This window comes from Lissotriton helveticus, chromosome 11 (genome assembly GCF_964261635.1).
Source record: "Lissotriton helveticus chromosome 11, aLisHel1.1, whole genome shotgun sequence".
NCBI lineage: Eukaryota > Metazoa > Chordata > Amphibia > Caudata > Salamandridae > Lissotriton > Lissotriton helveticus.
In genome coordinates this window covers 441,642,623-441,667,283 of record NC_136072.1, presented here as the reverse complement: position 1 = coordinate 441,667,283, position 24,661 = coordinate 441,642,623, and the positions used below count along the sequence as shown (strand labels likewise).

General features: G+C 43.7%; 1 protein-coding gene across 1 annotated transcript in view; it reads right to left on the bottom strand.

The window, feature by feature from the left end:
- Window positions 1–22,285, bottom strand: part of FAM124B (family with sequence similarity 124 member B) — an 85,466-nt gene extending 63,181 nt beyond the window's left edge. Inside the window, exon 1 of the mRNA XM_078665957.1 lies at window positions 21,913–22,285. The gene's annotated coding sequence lies outside the window, so the exon portion shown is untranslated. The remainder of the gene's footprint in view (window positions 1–21,912) is intronic.
- Between the last annotated feature and the right edge of the window lie 2,376 nt (window positions 22,286–24,661).

Genomic DNA, 24,661 nt, shown 5'->3' with positions numbered 1-24,661 from the left:
CCCCCCCCCCCATTCTGGAACCTTCCAAAGTAGGGCAGAGTTACGGCTACGCCCAACCAGCGGCAACCCATATAAGGCGGGCCCCGCTGCCAACTCTTGGTCAGGAAATCTTAACATATCGGGAAGCCGGAGGAGAGGCAGGGGCCAGCGGAGTCCAGCCGCAACGGCCCTGGGTAGTTGCCGGTAGTCCCGCCACATGCCTCCTCGACCCAGCCGCAACGGGCCTGGATAGACTTAAGTAGTCCCGCCACATGTCCAGAGAAGAGCGAGGCACCTCTTCCTTTTCTCCTCCGCGACAGCCGCAGCAGCTCTGGGCGGCAGATGCCCTGTCCATACCCCTGCAGGAATGCGTCCAGGTCGGGCTGGGAGGGAGAGGCGACGCGGACGAACCTCTCCCACCTCCACCGATAGGAGGTCTCCCAGCCCCCGGCCCAACGCCGAACACCCCCAGTCAGGCGATGGTGCCAATACTTGCACAGCACCGAACACACCATGGTGGCACCCCAGTATTTGCGCAGCACCGAACGTGCAATGGTGGCCATATTTTCGGAACACCGAACCTGCAATGACTGCACCGATACTCGTGCCGCGCCGAATGCGCGCCACAGGTGGTCATACTCCCACAGCACTGAGCACAAGACTTGGGGAACACCGGATGTGGAGAGACCTTCATGCGGGGCGATGAAAAAGAGCAGCATGGAGTGCACCGGGAGAAGGAGACGGCGCGAACGAGTCTACCTTCTGCCCCCCCCCCAGGTGGGGGCATCACAGCTGCACCCCAGCCGAACGTCCCGCCTTCACACAACAGAGACCTCTTCCTTTCACTCCGAAGGATCTCTTCCACTCTTGCAAACTCGACGAGAGTGGCCCCTGTAGGGCCTCAAAATGGCGTCTGGGTCCGCTGGAAGGCGGGCCCCGGCCACTAGAGTAACTTTGACCAACAAAATAACTCGGACATTTGCCCACTGGGGCACGAGCCCCCATCTCCGACAGCATCTCCGCAGCCTTGAAGATCCTACAAAGGTCCCCGGCGGAACCTTCGGCCTCTGCAGGTTTCCGGTAAGGGACGGCTGCCTTGACTGCCAACGAAACAAACATGACATTGCCACTCCTTCTGTTAGCATGAATTCTAGAACTGCCGAAAAGGACTCTGGTCCAACTGCCAGTAATGGGAAACATTTCCCCCTGATGCTACTTCCGGACTGAGCCGGCCCCGCCCAAAATGGCGCCGGTATCAAGAGGGACTTGCGAACACCTCGTGGTGTTCCTTCGCACTAATATAAACTTGATGTTCTGAGACTTTATATGATCCTTTGTACACTTGGCTAGAAAAGACAAGGAGAGCTCACTCGACGAACAGTGTGAAAGGGTCCCGTTAAAAATGTTGATTTGCAAATGTACGGTATTATATTTTTTATAGCTGATGTATAACCTCATTTACGACGCACACATACGGTATGCATATAGGAAATCTGATTGCAACTATTATGATTATGCTTCTAAATTATGAACATAAATGCCCCCGAACCCCCAGCCAATTAATAGACGTTTTAGTTTCTTACAAATGAATGAATAAAACTTTCCAATGTATTTATTGCCGCAAGACGACACTCCCACCGTACGCGCTTTAGCCGTTACCATGTCCGACCAAATACGACTGCACCCTCATCATCCACGTACTGAAATGATTCTGAGAAATAAAGGTTTTCGAAACTATGGACGGGTATTGCATGCTTTATTTTAAAAATGTGGGATCGGTGGGAAAGTTCTTTTCTGTGCACCCTACTCTGCTCTCTCTTTAAGGTTGAAAGAAGATGGTTGCCCAGCCCTGGAGGACGGATCGGATCGACAACACGACACTCTGCCTTCAAAGTACGCGACTGACTCATGAACTCTCGCGTGGAGGAAGACCTTGACTTCCAAGAATGGGTAAAACGAACGGTGTAAATGAGGGAATGTAAAAGGAGGGTGAAATGAAATGATGTAAATGTTATAAAGTACAACGTTTCAAGGTATCAGGGAACGGGGCTGACCCAAGAACCGAAGAACCTTAGAACGCCACAGCGTTGAAGGAGGTTTAAGGATCCCGATAGTGAGATACATCCTTTGACTGGATACCTCGCACTAGGCATCTCTGGTTTCCTTTTCACGTTTCCCCGCACACGACCTATATGGACACACTGCCCCCCCCCCCCGACTCCAGAAACCATATCCCCGGGGACTCTGCCCCGAGGAGGGAAGACGAGTAAGAGGTGAGTAAAGGACTCTTGGATACATGTATTTAAATATGCGCGAATGCTGTTCCCTCCCCTCCCCCTTTTTTTTTCCCTCCCTCTGCAGGTTACATCAGAGATTACAGCCGAGGTGTGGCGAAGATCTGAAGCCTTGCCATGTCTAATACACGAAGCAGACTAGCGCCGCAAGGTGGTGCCTAAGCACGCCTGCAAGCTACTCACGTATCGAACAAACCCGAAAAATTAGCACGACCCGATAAAAAGTGATCACCCTTAAACCAGACCGGACGAATGAACCCATGTCACGTATGATGCGAAACTATGAGAGAATGTGTGTGTGTGACCGAGGCACTGACCCAACTGGTCGAAGGACCGAGAATGCGAGAAAGTGCGACAAAATGGTACCTCCTTTCTTCTTTCCCTTTCTCAAAGCACGTCCCCTCTACCCTGTCTAATGCTCAAACTGCATGATTACAAGATTCTAACGCAGACCCGTGAATGTCCTTTACTGTGTAATGCACTAAATAGCCTTTCTTGAATGCACTGCCACCCTCTCTGATTGCACGTGTACTATTTAGCCTGCCGTTGCACTCTCTCTCTCTCTCGCTCTCTCTCTCTCTCTCTCTCTCTCTCTCTCTCTCTCTTTCTCTCTCTCTCTCTATTTTTGCACTCCCACTCTTCCGAGCGATTAGCCCCGAAATTGGCAGACTGCCACCCCTAGCGCACCACCTAATTGGCTTCAAATACCGTCAGTATTTGCACAAAAACTTGTCTGTAATACAATCACCCTGAGACCGTGTCATTACCTCTCCTTTTCCGCTAGAAGTCAATGAGCCGAGGTTGGGCCGTAAGGGAAAGGACAGGTAAGACGACAGAGGTCCCCTAATCTGGCCCGTAATAAGGGAACTACATGTCAACGGCTCCTATGGTATAAAACAAGGACCTCAGAATACGCGACCCTCCCCGTCCCGAATTGTCGCAATACCCAAACAGGAAAAATGATCACCCCTGTTACATCCCCTGTATCAGCCGCTCCAAAATAGAGTTATGAAACTACCCCTCATTCCCGGTTGTGAGGAATGGGTCGATTTACGCCCTTACCGCAAGTTTCTATGACCCTAGTTGTTTCCCATAAAACCCCTGTCTTTTCTGACTAAGTACTCAGGCCGTAGGAAGCTACGTAGGAACCAGAATGATGTGTTACAAGGTTAAAAGACTAGACCAAAGTGAAGAAATCGTTGAAATGAACCCTGCCGAAAGTGAAAAATGTTTAGTTGAAAAACAGGACGCATTGATAAAAAGAACTGTTTAGCCTATGTTCGTCCCTCAGCAAAATATCTGTTTAGTACCATGTTGATAGCACACAGTACCCTTGGTAAATATAAATCCCTAGAGAACGGCATATCTTTGTCAAGCCCGTCTTACGAAGGTGGGTCTCCATCAGATAAACTGTCGAAACTGTAATAAATAATTATGAAGGAAAGCCATAGTACCTCCAACAGGCCCGTCATCGGTCATTTATATGTTAGTTGTGATCCCTAAAATAACGGACGTTTTCATTTCTATCTGAAGCTGGGAGAGAAATAGACTTTTGTGATTACCTTCCTCTGCAAATTCTCTAAAGACTGTATTTTCAAACTCGTTTAAGGGTACGACTGTCAGGAGAGAGAAGGACCGGATGTGGGAGCACGAGGCCTGACTGCAGACTATGGAACACCTATGACATGGGCCAAGGCGAGACCGCGACAGAACAGAGCTACAGGACGAGGCACTACCTCCAGCAAAGTGAGAAGAAAGGGCTAACCTGATGCCCCCGCTCTATGTTCGAATGTGTGCCGAAAGGTGCCCGCTCTCTAGACTCGGTCATGAGCCCGCCCATCTGAAGTCTCTCGTTCCCCTAGTTTGTTCCTAATTTGGCCTTGCTCCATCCCCCTTTTTCTCCGACCTACCCTATGGACTGTTTTGTACGCTCTTCTTCCATCTGAACTTTCTGACAATCACCCCAAAGGACACAGGGCGAAAAGGACCTTTCCGACCAGAAACGCGAGGAAAGGGTCGTGCCCTGCAACGCAGAACTTAGAATAGAGCTGGACTTGTAACTCCACCGCCGGTGCTCCACAGCGCCAACGAAAGACAACAAAGAACACTGAGAACTCGTTAACTTCAAACATTTGACATCCTCAATCGCCGTTTCCGCTATGCCTCATTTCTCTCCCAGCCGCCATTGTATTGATCATGCTCCAATCCGAATCTGATATATGTGATAACCTACCAGTCCACGTTATGAAATGTACTTGCTGCTCTCGCTACAGAATCGTTTTTGTATTGCATTCCTATGACTTTCCTGCTAAGCAAATTGATCAAAGTTTATCAAATAGGTCCACCTCCCAAAACTAGAAATGTTAAATTGTATTGTTTACAACTCTTTCCATCTAGGGTTCCTACCGTTTTCTTTCTCATGCCCACCACAATAGAACCGAGTAGAAAATGAACCAGCAAGATGTCTTGGATATGTTAAAGGGAGGACTGTTGAAAATTAGTACGGTTTGGTGAACATTATCTGCGCCATCTTGCCTCTTCCCCTGATGCCACACTTTTGTCGTGCGCACCCGCCATTTTAAGATTCCCTGATCAGAGCGAACCCTTTTGCATGCCGCTGGCCCCTGATATAGCCCTTCGCCCTCACTAAGCCTGCACGCTGACCAACCCCCTGCTTGCACCTGCCTTGAACCATAAACCCCTCTTCGGCGCTGCTCTGCCCCAGGCCCTCATCCTGTTCCCAGCGCGACACCTCCCTTCTTCCCTTTCATGATCCCCGGCCCTTAGCTGCAAACCCCCTTTTCTCCCCGTGTGCCCGTTTGTCTTCCCCGTTCCCAGGCCGACACCCAGCTCTGCCGATACCATTCCTTGCCCCTCCCCGTACAATAGAAAGCCTCCCCCATCAAAGGATCCCCGGGTTGATCAAAGCCCCCACTCCATGAGATCCGATCAAACACCCCACATTCCGTGAATCGGCGGAATACCCAGCTGCGCGATACTCATCACCTGTTGCGACTAGGGTGGGGACTTCAACTGTAAATGTGTGTGGGAATGGGCCCAAAGGGGAGTTCCGGGAATGTCTTTTCCATACATCAAAGCTTTAACATGAATATGTAATCTGCAATAAAGTCATAAAACAGTGTATAAGAGGCCAGGCCTCAGAAATGTAGGTAGAGCACCTCAGGACGATACCTTCTGCCCGTTTTGTGGTGTTCTCCTCCGGAGAGAATAAAAAAAACCTTGTTTCCTGCCTTCCAGTCTCCAGCGCCTGCCTCTTCATTGATTAAATAACTAGAGGGCCACAGAGGCAATACCGCCGGGCAAATACCGATTGTCCCCGACCCGACTCAGCTTTAACACAACTTCTTCCCCACTGGCCTTCTTTATTCGAGGGGTGTGTTTTATATCTCCAGTGAATGTGACATAGATATCCTCAACTTTCTTAAAGAAGAAGCTGGCTATTTCATCGCACAGCTCTTGACTGGCTATGACGGGATTTTAGGGGTGTGGGCTAGGGCTGTAACTGTTTTAAATAATTATTTGGTAGAGTTTTCTGCAGACCGTATTTTCTTTACAAAAAAATCTTGTTTTGTTTTATGCAGTAGTTTGTTATAGTTTGATAGGCAGAGTTTATATTTGTTTCTTTCCTTATCATTATACTCCCTCCTCCATGCCCTTTCTTGATGTTTACAGAGAAGTTTACTTTCTCTTAGATTCTGGGAGTACCAAGGAGACCTTGGCCGTTCACTCTTGTTATGGACAGTTTTCATTGGGGCTAGTTTGTTTGTCGCTGCTTCTAACCAGGTAGTGTAGGCTGACGTGCCCTCATCTAAGTCTCCTGGTAACAGAGGAGCAGTAGAGACTAGTTGATCTTGTAATTCATTGGCCTTTATTTGACCCCATGCTCTGGTGGTTGTTTGTTTCAACCCTGGTTTCAGGATATCTTGAACAACTGATGTCACCTGAAAAAACACTATCCTATGATCTGACCAGATAACCGGCAATGTATTTGTGAACCTCAGATGGCTATTATTAGAAAAAATGCCATCAAGTGTGTGTCCAGCTATATGTGTGGCCTCAGTGACCAATTGATATAAGTCTAACGAATTCATTAGGTCTGTCAGATTGGATGTGTCTCCGTCTTTATCCATTTCTAGGTGAAAATTAAAATCCCCTAAAATGGTGTATGAGCTAGTACTTTTCCCTTTTTCTAGCCAATTTCCTGCTTGTGTTATAAACCGGTCCTGGGTCCCGGTGGTCTATAAATCAATGTGCCTTTAAACTTGGAATGGTGAGACAACGAGAAACTGAAGTCTAATGCCTCACATTCCACATTGGGAGATGCGCTAAAATTTGCCTGCAGCGTTTGTAAATATATCACTGCTAGACCCCCTCCCTTTTTAACTGGCCTATTTAATGTGTGGCATGTGTAACCCGGGGGTGTGGCTTTTATCAGGTTTGATCCTGACTTATAATCTGTCCATGACTCAGTGATAAAAGCAATCATAATATCTTCCTCCTGGATTAGGTCTGCTACCTAAATGCTATGTTTGACTAGGGATCTTGCATTCAATAGGGCGCATTTACACTGTTTTCCTACCTTGCTTTCTGTTTTGCCCAAGGTTGTTTGTTTTATGTTCCTCTCCTGTAGGTACCTGGATGTCCGGACCGCAGTATATTTGCAGCCCGGGCAGCTTTCCAGACCCATTCAAGTAATCTGTTGAGGCAAAAATGTCGTACAAGCCGGTTTATGTTTTGTAGTGTTTAGGCTGTGAAGAAGTTTGCTAGAATAGATATATGAGTTTGGGGCTTCTCTGGTCAAACAGGCAGCATGGCTGGCGCTGTGCGGCGGTCGTGCGTGGATGGGCGCAGACAGGCTTGCCTTTGGCGCGCCCGCTGCGCGCCTCTTCCTGTTTTGTAGGCAGGGAATTGTAAGAACTAGCCCGGTAACACTCTTCCCTCCCAAGATGGCGGTCGCGTGTGGCAGTCACCAATCCTTGGTTCCGGGAGAGGTGCAGAGAGGTAAGTGCAAAATGCAAAAGCTATTAAAATCACAGCTAAAATACAACCTCAATACACCAAGTATTTTAAAAATTAAGATCGTCACATAGAATCATCGGTCCGCCCAGCTCAAGCCTCAGGGGACATCTATGTGCGCGCTCGCGCCAGCTTCCTGTTTTGTAGGCAGGGAATTGTAAGAACTAGCCCGGTAACCCTCTTCCCTCCCAAGATGGCGGAAGCGTGTGGCAGTCGCCAATCCTTGGTTCCGGGAGAGTGCTTGGCAACTCGCTTAAGTACTTAGAATTTCAAGATTTGGAACCTGTTTTTAATGTCCTCAGCATCATCTGGATATGTTGATTCAGTAATAATGTTGTCCAATTTCTCCATCCACAGTCATGTTTTTGGGGGGTTTGGTGGCATCTTCAGCATGAGATGGCACATTAGACAGTCAAGGTGACTTACCAGCTCCTTGGCCAGGACCTCCAGCTCAGGATCCATAATGTTGTACTTCCTTTCATTGCCTGGGTCCAGCATAGCAGAGTCTGGCAGGTTTATGCTTGTGATGACTTAGTGATATCAAAATTTGGCAGGGTATTCTGCTTGTCTTGTATCAAGGTACTTTATGTGCACTAAATAAATGCCTGCACACTCCCACGCAGTAAAGGGTTGCTGGTATACTTTCGAGTTGTCCTAAGGTCTAACTTATTGCAGTAAGATGGTACTGTTATTTGTTGAACATCTGAATGTTCCCCCAAGACTAATACAGATGGTAAGTGTGCTTCACATGGAACCATAAGACTACTTTTTACCAATCTCTCTTGATAATTGCTTGCCGCGGATGTTACACTGCACAAACTGGGCAAATACACAACTCTATCTTTAAGTTCCCCTGATGTCTTCAATGTGATGCATTTAATGTTAGAGTTTGCCTCTCTCAAAAAGGCATGTAAGACATCCTATGGATATTCTGCACAACTGATGGTTAGAAACCTAGTTGGTGTTCCTACAGTACGCAACATGCACTTGAGCTCACCATAGCTAGGATACCAGTACTCATTGGTCTCACATTGGCATACCATCAAATTTAACAAATTTGGAGAGGTACACAGCAGCACTGCAAGTACCCTTGGCTGCCCTTCGGAGGCCTTGCACCCATGGGGCCCTGCTGGGGCCCCCAAAACTGACTTCCAACAGCCTTTCTGCGTCAGAAAGGCCAGGACAGAAAGGCTGTCAAAATCCGACATTGTAATCCCTCTGGCGGGATTATTGGAGGCTTTCAGAATGGCACACAGGCTCTCTGAGCCCGTCGGAAGCCATTCGGAAATCCAGTTTGGATTATTTTCCGACCGACTCCATCCAAATGGGTCGGTCAGAAATGAACCCAAACTGCTGATTATGATGCCATAGGAACAGCTCCAACCTAGGGTTGGAGCCGTTTCCTACGGCATCGTAATCGGCTCCATAGTGTGCAGTTTTGGGTTTTTAGGATTGTTTTTTCCCCACTATTCAATTCTTTCAACAGTACTTTATTTATGGTGTTTGAGTATAGAACCCGAGAACAGGTTTTAGACTCAGAGAAAATGCACCCACAAAAGACACTTTACTGCAACAAGCATATGGCATTTTGTGATGGTAGTTGGTATTGTAATGGCTGAGGATGATGGTTCTCCCAAGTGTGCTGTAGAGGTGGACTGTCCTACTGCACCTGCTTTCTCATGCATCCTCCAGTTGGAGACCCTATCATGAATTGTCTTTAAGTGCTTCCATATGGAACTTGTCCCATGTGAATACTTCTTGGTAGTGCCCCTGGATAACTGTCACTGCACATATTTAGCTGTAACCTTCTTTTCCCCTGAAGGAATGCTTCCAGACATCGCTTTGTTTCATCATTGCTGGTCTAAAGATATACCTGAATGTATCTGGAGGACTTGTGCACAAAAGTGTATTTGTAAATAGTTAAATAAGTTGTGTTATGATTATTTGTTTATTGTTTGATTTAAACTGTATTGTGATGTGTTAATAAAATGTATTTGTAAAGTTATAAAAATGTATATTACAAAGTTGACCTATGGGTCACAACCACACCTATACAGGTACTCATACATGAACTCACACACCTATACAGTCATTCACACAGGTAGTGACACACCCACACATACACTCACGCACCCCCTTCAAAATCCCATAGTCAGTCACACAGCCACTCAAACACCAATACAGCCACTGATACACCCAAATATACACTGATACACCCACTCACATACCCACACACCAATACAACTACTCACACTCCCACCCGTGCACTAATAAAACCACACAGAGACAGACACATCCATGCACACACCAAGGCACTCACCAATCCAGCCACTGTCAGTTGTATCAGTGTGAGCCAATCCAGACTCACACTGATACAACTGATACACCCAGCCACAGTCCGATACAGAAACCGACACACCCAGGCACATACTCATACAGACAAGTATGCACCCAGTCACATATCGATACACCCGCTTAGGCATTCAGCCAAACACTGACACAGCCTCTCAAACACTCATACACTTACTGATACAGCCAATGCCACATCCAGCGACACACGAATACAGATGGTAACACATCCAGGCACACACTGTTACAGACACTGACACATGCAGGCACACACTGATATAGCCACTGACATACCCAGAGACACACACGATACAGCCACGGACACACTCAGGAACACACTTAAACACCCAATAACACATCAACTCACACATCGATAGAGCCATTTACATACCCATGCTAACAACGATACAGACACTGGCAAACCGGGCTACGCACCAATTCAGCTACTGACACACCCAGTCAAATACTGATACATTCACCCACACACACAGCCAACACTGATACAGTCTCTGAAACACCTGTGCACACACAGATGTAGCCACTGACACACACAGCCACACACTGATACAGTGAATGATCCATTCATGCACACGCCAATACAACCACTGACACACCCAGGCATGTGTGTATGTGTATATGTAGGTATATATATATATATATAGATCCAAACACACGATCTTGAACCTCCAGCCAGTGGCGAACAAAGACCAGCTAATCCAAAAGTAAGGCAAGATGATTTATTGCACCAGTTTCAAAACGGCAAACGGCAGTATGACGAGTTTCGGGCGGATGCCATCGATCACAATAAAATACAAATGCAAATGCCTTATTCTTATATGCTGTGAGGTACACCATGTGACTAATAAACATAAATACACACTTTGGAAGTGAACATGGTGCCATGAAAGAAAAGGAATCCCATATACATATAGAGAAATTATATAAATAAATATATAACTTGGTACCACTATTTAAAGAAAGTTGTTTATAATTATATACTTTCCAACAGATAATGTATATAACTGCATAAATGCCTTAAATGAATACGGGTAATAACAGACTTATTACTAACAGTACTTGATAAATCAAAAACACACAGTATGAATGTATAGCAGCATAAAGTTAATGTGCAAACTATCGCATAGCAGTATAAATACAATAATTCCTGAGAACTATTACTTCCATGAATGGAATGTGCAAAATATCGCAATGTAAACAGGTTAACTCACACAGTGTAGATCTTATGTAATCAAGTGCTGAATACATTGGAAATAAACAGTCAATTTTATATAACTGCTGGGGACATCTATATTAGATGGCAGCCCCAAATTTATATAGAGCCTGAACAACCCTGTAACTAAGTAATTAGATAGAAATAGTGGCAATCATAGTAAATATGGGAAATACACAAGGTATACCATGGGAAAATCAAAAAATACATATATATAATATATATATATATATACACACACACACACACACACACAAACATTCATACTTACCTTAATTACGTAGTAAAGGCATGAGTAGTAAAGGCATGCGTGGTAAAGGCATATATGTGGTAACGTCTCGTGTTGAACAAAATGTGTGGTAAAGGCACTAAGTAGAAAAATGTGCATTATAAAGAGTGTTTTCTGAGAATTAGTGGCCAAGTATCGGATTCCTAACTCCTTCCACACCTCCCACCATAGCAGTCTTGACAGACCTTCATAATGGATATGCAGTTCTAACCTGAGAATACATTAAATTGATAGGACAGTTTGTCCACCATCTCATTAGGGTTGTGTTGGGTTTTGGGGCTCATGGATGAGAATTAGGAAGGGGTGGGATCAGGCACAAAAATAACGTATAATAAATAGAGTGTGTCTGAGTATAGTGGTTAACCTTAGTAAGTAGACAGCGAAGAGCTCTGAACACAGTGGAGGAAGGGAGAGGGGTTTGGAGGAATAGCTTCAAGCGTTACGTTTTAGTCAGTTTTAAATAGTTACAGGGTGGCAATTCGTAGTAGACAATAAACCTTTACCACTAGAATTCTATGAGGTAAAGATTTCTGCTTAAAAAGGTAAGAATTATTTCATATATTATAGCTGTGTCTGTTTCTATATCACTGGAAAAGGTGGCAGTAGTGGTAACAGGGACTAATGACACAAACTCCCATAGGAAATATGTGGTATCGTAAAGCCTAAAACCCTACCTTGAGACATCAAGCGGCAGATCATTTTGGGACAGTTAAAGAGATTAGAAAGGTTGAGTTGTCAACCCATCTTTAAATTAATACTAAAAATTACAGCAGAATTGTAGAAACGAATCCTATTTCCGGTTACATTGTTAAGAGAGAGGTGGCGCCTTAAATAAAATGTCACAGGAAGAAGCATGTTTCCTTTCTTTACCCTGGATTCTGTTCAAAAACGGAATTGAATAGTTGCCAAGGAAGCCTTTAAGAGCAACTAATCCTGCTCTGCTGGTAATGTTCCAGCTTGAAGATGAACAGAATATATTTTAAACACAAATCTGAACTATATAGCATCATTTTATTAAACATTCTACCATAAAATAAAATATTTAAAATGTGTATTTAAGTGAAACACGCTCAAGTGCAGTAGAATGAAAACATGATCACCTTTCAACCATAAAGGCATGTGGAAAGAGCGGCTGGGATGCCCAAGCTATGCCAACCCAATGGGCGAAAGATAAATTGGTTCTTTCACTTGTGCCACAATTGTTGCGGGACTAATGTTTTCTGAAACAAAGCTCTTGTTCCTCTCTCTTTAAAAGCAATCTAGTACGCCAATGCAGCATGATGCATAAATATGTATACTAGTAATAACATAAATGAATACAGAGAAATAACACCATAAGTACGTAAACACTGATTTACTTAAATAAATAATGCAGAAATGCATATATGAATATAGAAAAAACAAAATACATATCTAAATGCATTGCCGTACATTATGAGGAAATTGCAAGCCACCGAATATTTATGTTACAATTTAGAGAACAAGACCGCAGACCAGGTTTCTTTCTTAAGTCACTGACGTCCGAAGTGATTTGACATATTGTGGTGTTAGCGTTCTAGACGCTACGTTCAGGGCGTGTGCGCAGTCCAGACGGGACTGCGCATGCGCGAACGGCTGTTCGCGCGTTACACAGGCCGGCACTGCGCTACACACAGCAGACGCCCGGCGCTCTTCCTGATATATATGTATTGGCAAATAAAGCATATTATCTACACGATATACCTGCCTCCTGGTCCTCTGTATGGTGCAACCTAAGCTTCTACACATATCATTCTAACATGCAACAATAGTTTTAACATATTGTCACATCACAAGATCTCTCTTGTCCTAGGCTTCTTTTTAAATACTTAATGTTTATTTACAAGGAAATGGTGCGGCCCGGTGCTGCGGCAAATGTTGCAGCGCTGCGCTGTGTCATTCAAAAACCACAGGGATGCGCCGTATTCACAAGAATATGGCGCCACCCCTGTGTTTTCCCTTGCGCTAGAGCTAAACATTGCTGCCTAGTGCCAACAAAGACACCCCTGTGCCATAGTGCAAGGGTGACTGCGTTTCAAGAAATGATTGTTTATGTGCAGGAAGGGAGACCTTCCTGCACATAAACAAGCTTTAAAGGTGATTTGCTCTTTCGATGTGAGTTACAACATGCAGCACACATAGAAAGAGCAAAAACGAGGAGAAATAAAAGTATTTCTCCTTGTATCGCCATTCTAACATCTGCTTTTGCATGGTTTTAAGTTTTTGGTGCTGCCCCAGATTTACAGATCCTTGTAAATCTGAGACAGCATCAAGAAGCAATGGGTGCTGTGGTGGAGCGTCCAATAAATCAAGGGGACCCCTGAATAATGCTATAGGTGGAGACGCAGGGAAGAGGAATAATATAATAAGACAACAAAAATCTCCACCTGTACTTAATCAATCAGTGCTTGAAAAGTCACTATGAATGTAAACTCCCTCCCAGGAGAAAGTAGATCAGACGACGAAAATGGGATATGAGTCCATGAATAAGTTTTAATCAATATTCATAAATAAACAATTCATAAGTTTCAATACATATGATGGCAGAAGGAACACAATGAAAAGACAGTAATATACCCCCACGGAAGACAATCATTCATACAATCACTCCAACACATACTCATTCAATCACATGCGTCCTGATCCTGAAAAGGATCCACTCATTCAAGCTTAATAAAAAGCTAAAAATTACAAAGGGCGAAGACCTGTAAGTCTAAGTGGGACAAGGGACAGGAGACTAGGGAGTCCTACTGCGTACAGTGTTGTTGTGTCTCCAGATAGGTAACAGTCCAGAAATAACAAGAAATACAAAAAACAAAAATAAACTGTATGCTATCAAAGAATGTGTGTTGCAATGTTAAACAATAAAAAGTTTTTTTCTTCAAATAATGATACAAATGAAAACGATGAATAGGTGAACAGTTCAGATAGGCTTCGCCAGATTATTGTAGTGGTGCCGACGTACGTTTCGGTGTGTCACCGTCACGTGGTAAGTTCCAATTCAGACGGGGACGTCAGATACTCGAGGAGGCTCATGGCGAGTCCTCCGGACGAAGGTGCTGGCCAGCATCCAATCAAGGTCAGTATAATGGGCGCGGCTAGATGAGCGGCAGCGGCATCGGCGGCTACGAGCTGGTATTCATTGTGTTCCTTCTGCCATCATATGTATTGAAACATATGAATTGTTTATTTATGAATATTGATCAAAACTTATTCATACCATTTTGGTCGTCTGATCTACTTTCTCCTGGGAGGGTGTTTACATTCATAGTGACTTTACAAGCACTGATTGATTAAGTACAGGTGGAGATTTTTGTTGTCTTATTATATTGTTGCAGTGGAGCACCCACAGCGACACCCATTCAATGCCCCTTTCACTCAGAAAACTGAGTGAAATGGTACCATATTTAAAAACGGCGTTAAGCTAGGCAAAATGGTTTAGCGCCGCTTTTTAAATATGGTGCAAAGCATTGCGCCACCGGAACGTCGAAAAAAGTTACGTTCCATTGGCACAATGCCCTTGCAAATATGCCCCTTTGTTCTTGCCCCTTCTCATGAAAGGGATACTAAAGTTGCAGATATGTAGAATAAACATGGACTTTACATACTAAATCTAAATGCGGCACTATGCAGCTTGTAATTAGTAGCAAAATGTAATTTAAGCAGTTTAATATAAGCCACTTTTAGAAGCAGCTGTCATTCAGAATATGTGGTTACCTGCAGCTAGACTTGTGTTTTCTTGCAATGAACTCCTGCTGTTCAGTAAATATACACAACGTCATAAATGCCTTCCTATCAGTGTTTGTGAATATTCAGGGAAAAGTAGCTCAAAAGACAGTGCTCAAGAAGTAATCAACACTTCAACTGTTTGCTTGGCATGTGGAACTCTGCTCAGTGATATGTCTTTCGCACTGTATGCTTGCTCAGGTAGGATATACGGTGATGTCACTGCCAACAGTAATAATCTATAAAACTAGATGCAGAGATTACATTTTCTTAGTACAGGTAAAAGTGATGTCATAACCATACTGTAATGAAGATATTATTATACACAGTTATTACAGGAATTCAGTTAATATGAATATATAAGTAAACAAGGCATGGAAGCCCTTGAAGGAGTTAATGTATCATTCTAGTGGGCATTATGAAGTTTATTCTAAGAAGTTCGGATTTCACCGATCTCATAGATATCAGTCAGTTTCATGTTGTCTAAAAAACATAATAAAAATACATACATTTGTATGGCTACTCTGTTATGTTATGCAGCTTTGTAGAGCACACTATCACTCAGGAGAGCATCCTGGCACTGAGCAGATGTGAGCCTAGCTAAACCTAGGCCTCAATGGGACTACTCAAAAAGCAAGGTCTTCAGCTTCTTGCAGAATTCAAGAGGTGAGGAGGAGGATCGATGGTGTAGTGGGATGTCATTCCATGCTTTAGGAGTGACGTAGGAGAAGGTTTTACCGCCGGATCTACTCTTTCGGAAGTGTGGGATGTGTGCAAGGAGGAGTTTGGACAAGCGGCGAATACTGCAAGGTTTGTGAAAGCAGATATGATTTTTGAGGTATGCTGTACCAGAGTTATGTAGTGCATTGAAAGTGTGGCTGCCATACATACTCTTCGTCTTACATGCCGGAAAAAACTTAGAGTGACTTAACAAATACAGAAACTTGTCAGGACTCGGTGGGATAAGCAAAGCGGTATAAAACCAACCCAGTTGCGATTGGTCTAGTTCACTGGCAAGAAACCTAATGTTCTTAGATTGGAATGCAAAGCAATATAGTTGAAAGTCTTAAAGGGAAAGCCCACCCTGCTTAAACTTCCTCCTTAGCTTTTTCCAGGAGATCCTGGCACTTTTGTCGGCCCAGATAAAGCTAGACGCCTTCCCCTGCAATTTTTGTATCCTACTTATTGGAAACAGTAGTAGTATTGTGTTGTATAAAAAAGCTATTCGGTTTGTGATGCATATATAGGAAAGCAAACAAGATGAGGCATAGTTTTCAAAAAAACTGGAATACTCTATGAACAGAAGAGATATTGTTGCAAAATCTGGAAAATTACCTATAGTGACTTTCAGAAAAGGTAATTCATTAAAGGGCACACTTAGTAACTAGATAATATCTGATTATAACACTGCATAGTTACCTAAACACCATATGGGCTTTTTCATATGCACAAACTTCAAAACATGTAAGCACAGAAAGAACATAAACATATAGAAATTCAAGGTTCCCAACAGTACTGAGGAATACATCGTTTTCAAAAACATTTACACCAATTCTGACTACTATGTCTATGGCCTAAAATACTCTCCTAACAAATTATACATTGGGAGCACTATCCACCCTATAAAGAAATGTGTTATTGAGCATTGGAAAGCTATCAACCAATATAATAAACAATTCTCAGTGGCAAAACATATTCAGAAATACACTCCCAAACAGTGACGTGTTACAATTACTTGCTTTTGGCAGTGTTCCTGCAAACATTAGAGGGGGGAATAGGACCCAAGAGTTTTGGAGACTGGAATCCAGTTATTTTATAGGTTGTATTACTTTCATTCCTTATGGTCTTAATTCCTCTCCAAAATCTTGCTTTGCAATCACGTCAGCGACTTTGTTTTACTTCCGATTACTGCCACACCTTGGATTATCCGGATGCTATCCACCTGGCACCCCCGGGCATCCCACCCTGGCATCTGGGGGATCTTGTTACCGTAAAATGTATTTACATGTTTTTATCCCAAATGTTTCCACTCCCCCTTCTAAGTCTCTTGCATACAAATTGTTAATCCAGTAAAGCGCTCTGATACCCTCACGGGTCAAGTTTGCGCTCTATAAAACAAAGATAAATAAATAAAAATGTAGAGATGGCATTACAATTGGGCTAGAATGGGTCCTAATTTATTGTACTGTGCGCACTCACCTTCTTAAGTTTTTCTTGATGGGATATAGATCTGGAACATTACTTGAATTACATCCAATCCTGACTTGGATAGGCTTCGGGGTGGGCAGCTTCAAGCCTTGGATTTAACTACTCTCTGGGTGCCTTTAAGTTTGAGGTAATTGACCACTAGGGCTTAATCTGAGGTAATATGGACAACATTGGTGACAATCAATGGTGTTGAAATTATGGGACCAGGCCACAGCAGGAATGCTATACGGACTACAGAGGTATTTTAATTGATATATTAATTGATATATTATCATGCATTCCAAGATACGTAGACTATAGTGGTTCATTGTCTTGTTATATTTTACAAATGGGATTGTTGTCTCAATTGTTCCATTAATTTCTCATGAATTGATTTGTGCTATTTCCAGAAAATGCATCTTCTTGAACTTTGAAAACTAATCTGCCTTTATTTTCGACGTACAAGATGTCAGGAATGTGAGTAGAGATACATTTTAGAGATACATTTGAGGTTGTCCTTTCCAACATGGCACCAAATTATGTAAGGGTTAACAGCTCTCTTGCACATAGAATGCCCGATTCACAAAGAGACTTACATATAGTAAAGTTAAGAGTGCAGAGTCTCCATACTCATGGTGGAGTCTATGCACTCGTGGAGGAATCTACGTGCTAATGGCAGAATCTCTGCACTCGGGTGGAATCTCTGCAGTGCTTAGACCACAGTGTTCTTTATTCGGAAAACAAAGAAGACTATTCAGGGTCAAATAGTTGCACAGAGTCTTTGTTTGTAAATGTATGTGAGTGAATATGTGTGTCTCTGTATGGATGGTGAGTTCTTACTTATATGTTTATCCGCACTCATCGCCGCCACAGATATCTGCCTGGTCCTTTACAGAGGAGACAAGGCAAACCTCATTCTCCTTTAACTCTAAGAAGCATTTGATAGAGTCCCACACCCTAACCTCATCAGTCACCTACATGAGCGAGGCATCCAAGGAACTGCTCCCCGCTGAATCTGCTCCTTCTTAATGGATAGAACGCAAGCTGTCAGCCTGGCATCCTACTCCTCGGAAGCCCGTAAACGTATCTGCAGGGTGCCTCACGGTTCATTGCTTAGTCGCATCCTCTTTAAGTGCATACATGATTCCTCTGTCTGTGACACCTTCGCTTCGCAGGACTCCTACTCGCACACATTCCACACATAAACAGACCCAGATTATGAAAATGGGCACTCTCTTACATCGCTCCTAAAGCGTGGAACGGCCTCCTACTACACATCATAGCCTCCACCTTTCTTCTTGAATTCGGCAAGAAGCTCAACACCTGGTTTTTCAATTAACCAACCTACAATAGGCAGGGCTAGGCACACACACCTGCTCAGTGCCAGGATTCCCTTGCAGGTGATAAAGCACTTTGCAGATATACATAACATAACAAATATCATTGCTCTTCAGTATTTGTTATTTACATCACAACCTAGATATTTTTAGGTATTTCCTGTTCTAATATTTGGGTACAGAGAGGTTTTCGTTTTCCAGGGGGCTCTACAAAAACGCAGCCCAGGGCCCCTAGAAGGGTTTCCGCGTAATGGAATTACCAGTAAGTAATCTGAACTGCCATGTTTATATCCTGGTGGTTTTTAATCAGCTTTTTGTCATTTTGAGGTCTATATAACAAATGACAATATAGAAGGTTATAATGACAGGTGTCGTATAAACCCCCATGAAACAATCTATTTAATAGTGTGCTGAAATACGTTGAAATCAGAATTCTCACAGCGTTTAGTTGCTTTGAGAAAAAAACTGTGTGGTAAAGCAAAATGAAGGAGCCACCCTGCATAATTTGATGAGGTGCCCCAGAGTCTGTGATATCTCCCAAATATTGATTGGTCTTGGGCTGTACGGTGGCCCCCTTAAAGGCTGAGGGCCCTAGTAGAGTTGGGGTTGCCGCTGCACAGCAGAAACTTCAGGGGCCTGCGTTACAACCCTGGGGTAAGCGTTTTGACAGCACCCTCCGGGAGCACCTATTGGAACATAATCTCCTATCATTTCCACAGGGCCATTGTGTGTAGAATAAACCACCTGCCTTTGGGCACACAGCGCATGTCCTTAACCGTATGTGTAAAATCTAAAGACAAATTTTTAAAACTGCAGACTGTACACCGTGCATCCTATTTGTTCTTTTATCGTAGTCGAAATTTGGGTTGTGGCTCTACCTTTTTAAAAAAGCAGGAAAAAAATATTTTCATACCCTAGTCTTGCCTAGCCGCAGTTAGCTCTGACCTGCTGGCGATTACATTTCTGTAAGGGACAATTGATTGATTGAGAATTAAACTTGCCTGGGTAAGCAGCATGCCCATTTTACCAGAACCACAGCTCCGTGTTTCCAGCTCATGTCCCTGTTACCTAAATTGTTAGTCATCCCGTTTTACGACATCCTTGCTATCACATACAATAGAAAACGTTGTGAAATAATGAAAATTACGTTTTAGTAGTAATTTCTACTAAGTTGGGTCAGACGGACTACAACGTAGAGGCCAGATCCAGTAAATGGCAGCCTCTAACAGGGAACATGTCAAAGGGCGCACTTTTCAAATTCTCCAAGAAGAGAAGAAAGAACGAAGGTTGACATGGTAACCTTATGCTAACCGACCACTTTGACCAAAATAAGAGTTTACTTTAACCCAATAGAAAACCGTTCCCCAAATCAATTTTCCTCGTCGTTACATCTTAAGCACACATCACACTCTAAGTCTAAGTGTTAATTCCTGTTCTTAAATCGAAGCAATTTTGTGCTGCTGTTTGTATAGCAAAAAGTTGCTTTATTTTAGACCAAATATTTTAGTTATAAGAACATTAATATCACTAAGGAAACCATCGCCTGCTAATTAAATGCTGAACACTGTGTATTGATTTCGAAACTAAGAAATGTGAGCTCGGTGCTGAAAGATCTTTGGCTTGAAGAGAGAACACCAGACATGGGGTGGGGGGATGGAGGGGTTACAATGAACAATCAAACTTCCAGGCCTACAACAAGCGGTCTTGGAGGAAACCTGAACTGAACTGAAGCAGGAATATCGTGTGTGGAACATATCTGAAAGGACAACAGGCAGCGAAATGTGATACTCGTGCTCAGTCCTAAAATGAACTTTCTCTTCCACGGTATAGCGGGTCGAAGCACTTTATAAACGCTGCAGTGCCAATTCCCATATGTATAGATAATTAGTTTCCATTGGTGCAGCAGGTTCAGTGGCACCAGGGCTCAGAGGCCTGAGGGGCCCACTGAAAACCTGATTACTCATGTATTTCATAATTCAAACATTTCCCAGGGGGTCCATTTCCTTTCCTGCACTAGGGACCATGACACACTGGCTACGTCACTGCAAACGTAGCATCGCAAGCACCATTGACACACTAGTGCAATTCCATGCCTTTTTACAATGAGAAATATTACATATTTTTACTTTCGTTTCCTCTCCAAACATAAGCAGCATTTGTTTTAAATAACAGTTTGAGGCTTCCTGCCTCTGGGGATTTTTCATAGAGCTTTGTGGCTTTTAATGATATTCAGGGTTTATGTTGTTTTACTATTTATAGTGGTATTATTGTATGTTGCCTTTTTGTTGTATTATATCATGATTCTCTTTGTTTCGCTTCTTGGAGCTGTTTTCATAGTTCGTAGAATCCATGCCTGTTTTGTGTCTTTTCTGAATTATGGACTCTGCAATGTTCACACCCACAAGACACTAAGGTGTGTAAGAAGTTAATCTATTTTTTTCAGTGAATAGCGATTTTTCTTTCAGAAACGCATTGCTGGTTACAATTTGGAAAACGAATTCTTTCCAAATGTCAAACTTGAGCTCAATCTACGACCAACAAAGAAAGAACGGGGGCTTATTAACTGGGGAATTAAAGAAAGCTACATCTGTGGCCATCTTAGTAACTTGAGCCAGTAACAGAAGAGGAGTGATACAAGGTCATCTTAGACAATGAAATGCATCCATTTCTGCCAAAGGACCTCTTCTAAACTCTGACCGACGAACCACCCTTCAAAACTAGAAACTAACATTAGAAAATGACAACTCACAGTGCCATCAAAACGCATCTTCAAATGGTTTGGCAACAATGGACAACATACAAATAAATGAGTCTCTCTTTTAGAGAACAATGTCCGAGTTCTCAACTTTTGACATAACAACATTCTTCCAATGTGTTCACTCCCAACAACAGCAACTTACACTGCACAGAGGCAGCATTCGGGAATTTCGAAAGAGAAAAACCCGGGAATGTATAACGATGTATCCTTCTCAGGAGCCATCAGGTACTTAACACAAATTAGTACCTGCACTCCGATAGTTCCAAGGGAAAAACTGGGTATAGGCGGTGGATCAGTTGGACGTCACAGAAGCATTTCTGAGAGTGGGATGCAGGACGTCCAAGTCGCTACTAGTAAAAGAGCAAATAGAGCACCAATTTGCGCTAACTGTATACGAATATTCAATTAACATGCTCATTTTACTCCTACTTTAGTTGTTTTGGGTCCAATTTACAAATGCATTCAACAGCATGTAAAAGAGCTCTACTGGAGTATTACATGAGCATTACTCTAAGAAGTGCAAAATGTCTTTGAGAATTGACCGCAGGGTGTTTAAAGCGATGGCGAAGACCGGGCAACTGGTAGAGATAGGAATTGCATGAGAAGATGGGAGTTCAGGAGCAGTCTGCAGATGGAAGGAGCGGGGTGGAATGGAGGAGGCAGTGATGTGCGGTACCAGCAGATGCTAACTTTACCTAAGGCCTTACCTGTGTGCGTCAGGCATCACAGTCTTCCACGCTCCTCACGCACGTCTGCGTCTCGCCGTGCGTCCCTCGTCATGGGGAGCCTGCCACGCTCCTCAGGTTCACGTGCCCCGGGTGCCCTCGGGGCTCCTGTCTTTTTTAAGGTCCCCAAGAGTCTGCGCCATGCCTCGGGTCTCCCACTGCTGCTCCATGCGCCTGTGCGCTGACTGGTCCTCCTTTCCGGGGACCACCCTCCTTCCTTGTCCCGAGCCGCTCTCTTTCCCAAGTCCCCGGGCTCTGTTGCCTGCGGCTGTGTGGCCCGAGACCGCCTCCGGCCGAGGGAGGGGCAGCCTGTGCAGCCTAGAAACGGATCAACAAACCGGCGCGAGCCGGCGGCGCTCGAGCGCGCGCCTGCACACACTGCCCACAGCTGCCCTTCAGTGGACCGGGACATGCAAACGAAGTGATCCACAATAGGGCGGTTTGAACGGCTGGCTGGAAAGGGAGACAAGACAAAGGAAAGGTCTTGGGCGGGGTGAGTGCAGACGCCCTATGGCAGGAGAAGATGAGGGAAGAGAGGTGGACACGTTCTATGGCAAGAGATGCTGAGGATGTTGACAAACAGGAAGGCTTTAAAAACAAACTAGTATGCAATGATATAATTTCACAAGTTAATCAAGCATTTACAAATGAAGCCAGTTTCGCTTTGTCCAGCCCTTTCTCCAAAACCCTCAGAACACACGTGAAGTTATACTAACTATGTAATAACTGTTAGTTTGGTCGCCGCATGCAGTGCTCGAAGTGAAAGGGATCTGAAGGGGACTACGTGCTCATACTATTTTAATGTAAGAACAGTTGGACTACTTGTATGAAAAGGCAACCATCCCGGGACATTTAATTCCAACAGTTGAAATGCTTCTACTGAAGCATAAGGCAAGTCTCTCTCCTGTACTGTGAAACCGAGGGAGGGATAGACAGCTAAACACACCTGCTTGCCAAGATGCTGCTGCCTGACAGAAATGTAAATGTGCGCAACTGGTCAATCTGCAAATGTAAAGGGTGCTTGGAAGCTGGTATTGACTTTATTTGATGGAATAACAGGAAACTTCCTGATAACACATTTATTTCTTTGGAGTGGTATTGGAAGGAAGTTTCCAGCTAAGAGGTGAAGTGTGTGCTTTTAAAGGGCAGTTATAAAAACGATTGCACTACATTCAGTCAGGTTGTCTACATTTTGGAAGACATTTTTTATCTTAAACCTGTTTCCACATTCTGTAGCAGCCTATCTTATAATGTGTATAATGCAAGTTTACAATATTGACTTACATATTCAATGTGCTTTCTGTCACAGACTGGGACCTCATAGTAGTAAATATACTCAACTCATTAATTTACACTGCACCAACCAGGATTCTATTCTGTTGCTCTCTGGTTACACACACAGTCCTCTGCAGTGCATTAACTAATAGCGGTTTCATAATGTACATAGTTAATTTCCCACTAATTTAGCTTAACTTGTATTTATTTTTTATTTAAGCTGCGTGTTATTTTATGTGTAGTTACCTGTAGTTGAAAAATACAGAATATTTTGACTATTTAGCCATACCTTTGACCCTGCGCACACTCACCCGATCCCATTTTCGCACAGCATCACAGTTCCCATATTTTTTTTAACGCACTTCAACCACTGCCCGCATGGGGAACCAAGTGATACCTGGCAGGGCTGCAATGTACCAAGACACAACCCCAACATAGTATTTTGCATGGTCCCAGTGTGTACAAACCCAGGTCTTCAATCCTGTATTCACTTTATTGCCTCATAATAGATTAGACCATTCAGAACCACAACTTAGGGGTGAGTGTTGTCTAACCCCTATGACCTATCCTCAGTCCAGTCATGGACACAATCCAAATATGAGATGGGTTCAAGTACTAAAATATGAGATGGGTTCAAGTAACCAATATCAAAATTTAAATAACTATGTACAGAGGATGTGTAATATGTTAATGTCTAATGAAACCATAAAGCTCCAATACTTTTGAGATAGCTGACGGTTAGGTCTTGGAGAATTTCTGGATATCGTTCCCCTTGCTCCAGATTTGCTCATCATAGTGTGAGGCTTCGCTATATGCGGATAGACCCCACAAGAGAGAGCATCACTGCATGATGTAGGTCGTCTGGTAAAAAGATTGTAGTCAATAGATTCACAAAATCATATTCATTGATGGGTCACAGTTTAGTCTTTTGAAAAGGGATACATTTTCTATCGCCCTTTGGCCATCTATTTCATGGAGTTATCTCAGGAGATCACTGCATTCTGAATTTACTTCCAAGAAAAAAGTCATGCAGGACTTCCAAGGAAACAGTCTTGCAGGACTTCCAAGGAAACAGTCATGCAGGAGAACTCAGTAGTCTACTCTTGTGGCACTGTCTCTATAACATCTTCTTGTTGCTCAACTGAGTATTCCGGACATGGCAACGTTCTTGTATGTTACCAAAACTGTTTATAACGCGTTGCCATGCTGGATGAGTGGGATGGTGTCACAAGTCTGCTGGTCCTGCAGCACCTCCACCAGGGTGCTACAAGCGAATGCCAAGGAAAAAGTGCTTAGTTTGTAAAAGAAAAAGGGCCAGGTTCCAAAGATTTGCTGCGAATACCGCAACCTGCACAATTGAAGGCCTGGGTGCTGAATCCCATGGCTGCATAGTCATAGTCCACCTGATTTCTCTTTATTCAACCACCACACATCCCCTCCCTCTTTATCTGACTCT